Below are 2,895 nucleotides of genomic sequence, written 5' to 3'. Positions count from 1 at the left end.
CTCCTGCCCCTGCCTTAGAAGAGAAATATGGTTCAGGCACAGGCGCTGGTTAGCCCCTTTGGACGCCGGTGCAGTTCAGTCCCTTCCCGTGGTCACTATGAGCTGCCTTAGAGAGGCCAGACCTTTGCCTTCATCTACTTTGAGCCTGAATTCTTTGGCCATCATGAGAGTTGTTTCTGCAAATCTGATAGCTGATTTACTATCTTCAGAGGGCAGAATGTGTAAAGAAAAACAGTATGAGTAAATCCTCTCTCTAGAAGGGCTTTCTGTCCACTCACATAATCCCCCTCGGTTCCAGCCTGGTATGCAGAGTTGTGTAAGGGTGTCAAATGACATCCTTTTTACTGGCTGCTGGCCCTAATGGAATGCTGCTTTGCACATCTTGTAAAGTAAGGACGGGAAATGCTGCCTGAAATTTTTACATTTCGCCGTTAATTTAAAAAAAAAATCGAGAGGCAGGAGCATTACAAATAAGAAATGCTCTTTTCATCATGGATTAAATGAAAAAGATTCCATCTTTACATTTAGTTTTTTATTCTTTCTAAAGACTGACTTTTTCTTTAGATAATCAAAGCTGGCTTTGAACTAGCTCACACAAAAAATCTTTTTTTCTTTAAAAATAGCCCTATAGTTATAGATATACATATCACAGCCTTTCATTCCTTTTATAGATGGCTTCATTTTCTGTGAGAATGTGAAAGTTCTGAGCGATCCAGAGCTCACACAGGCACCACAACAAACACAGGGAAACGGGGTCCAGGCCCACTATTGCAATTAACACCAGTGTTTAATTAACAGACAGCTGCTTTGGGCAAGGGCCTTTTGATTTTCTCTCTTCACTGGGTTTTTGATGAGAGATTTACCTATAGTTGTAACTCATCGTTGTTGCACTAGCATGTGAGCACATATATACACACACCCCACATGGAAAATTTGTGGAAGGAAGCCACGTCAGGCAACTGATTGGATTTGAGTTTTAGGTAAATATTTTTTGGAAGTAGCTCCCTTTGACTGTCTTCCGTAAAAACTCTTTAAGTTATGTTTTGGTTTGGGGGGGGGCAGATGTATAACTTAGAGCATGCTTTGATGCATTTAGGAATCCTTTTTGGTTTGTTGGTTTACTTTATTTAGCAACAAAAACTTGATATGTGATGAAGATGAATGGGTGCAGAAGTCTCCCACAGGAAAGGCTGGGACCAGGACAACACACAAACATTTACCCCAGTCAGCTGAGATGCCTCTGTATTTCATTGGTGAAAGAAATATAGTAGTCTCATGCTGTTGCCTGTTGTTGAGGCAGGAAAATGTCCAAACAGCCAACTAATCCTTCTACTTGGCCATCTTTAGTAAAGAGAAAAATGTTGTTGGAGGTCATGGTAACAGAAAAAAAGTGTTGAGGAACTGAGGCGAAGTGAAATCCTGGCAGGGAAGGTGGGTTCTCACTGCTAAGGGCTTGGATGAAACCTTGGACAACTCTGCTTTAAGCCTACTACTACAATTTAGATTCTGCTTGCAGCAAGCTGAAGTGAACTGTAATGATATAAAGAGAGATAGCAGTGGGGTCATGGAGCCTGTTGATAATATAGGAATAGCATATTAAAAAAGAGAGATGGAGGAGTACTGAAAGAGCTAAGCACACTGTGGCACCAGAACAGATGGTGCCCAAATCCTTATCCCTGCTATGCATAAGCACCAGTATCACACAAGTCCATTTTGTCTGACTGTAGTCAACAACTCTTGATTTTCATGCATGCCCAGTTCAGTGTAATTTTCTAATTACCGAGCTTGTGTCTTTATATCCTCTCACACCTTACATTTGAGCCCTGGCTACAGTGATGCTCCTCTGAAAGCACGTGCTCAGGCTGCCTAGTTTTAGATAAGATATTGGAAAACATACAAATAATTTATTCTAGCTGGTGATATTAATTTGGTGTTCTCTAGAATGGGACCTACTTGCAAAACATCTGACTACAGGACAAAGATCTGACAGAGGTATTTATACAAACCCTATTATCATAGTGTTTAATTTCTTCTGATTTTGAGAGTATTTATCCTCACAACCTTCCTATGATATAGGGAAGTGCCACTGTTCCAATTTTATAGAAAAGGAGTTAGAGACAGAGATGATATTTTTCTAGTCAATGAACATGAACTTGTGAATTTAAATGCCTATGAAAAGTGCTTTCCATGTATCTGCCTGCATTTTTAGCTGCCTGAGTACTGCTGAAAGTCTGGCTGCAAGTGATCTGTCCACCATCTGTGACAGTGCAGGTAATCAAGCACTTGTCCTCCAAATCCTAGAGTCCTGGCATGGTTGGGCTGGCTGTATAGAGAGGAGCAACTGATGGAGAGGAGCACACACTCATGACCCCGTTTGGGCCTGTCCTCACTGTGCATTATTCAGTCGAATCATATTTGGCTGCAGCTGTGGTAATGCTGTGCTTGAGCCCAGTCTTTACCTGGCTTAAGAGAAAGTGCTGTGCCTTACTTCCACTGGCTTTGAGACAAGCAATGCCCAGCCACCCGAACTGAGCAACTTTGCACCTCAGTTTAAACAGCATCAAAACCCTCCCCATCCTTCTCTGGCTGTGGCACAAACTGGTTGTCTGAGCAGCATTAAATTCTGATGTATGTATTTTAGTTTTACAGTTTGGGCATAATTTTAGTCAAAAAGTGTCAGTTTTAAGTGGAGCATTTGGGAACTTGCCATGCAGTGAATTTATTCTCCCAATCCTATATTATCCTGTGCATTGTTGTAGCTGCCAAAACCACACTCTCATGTTGGCATGAAACAATTATCCTGGTTTATACAGAACAGGCTTGGCAATAGTCTTTCTCAGTGAACAGTCATAGTGCTGAAAGATTCAGAGTCATCTTCTCATCTCCAAGCAACAG

Source organism: Pterocles gutturalis, unplaced genomic scaffold (assembly GCF_000699245.1).
Source record: "Pterocles gutturalis isolate BGI_N339 unplaced genomic scaffold, ASM69924v1 scaffold24481, whole genome shotgun sequence".
Taxonomy (NCBI): domain Eukaryota; kingdom Metazoa; phylum Chordata; class Aves; order Pterocliformes; family Pteroclidae; genus Pterocles; species Pterocles gutturalis.
The sequence above is the reverse complement of the archived record's forward strand: the minus strand, read 5'-3'. Positions refer to the sequence as shown.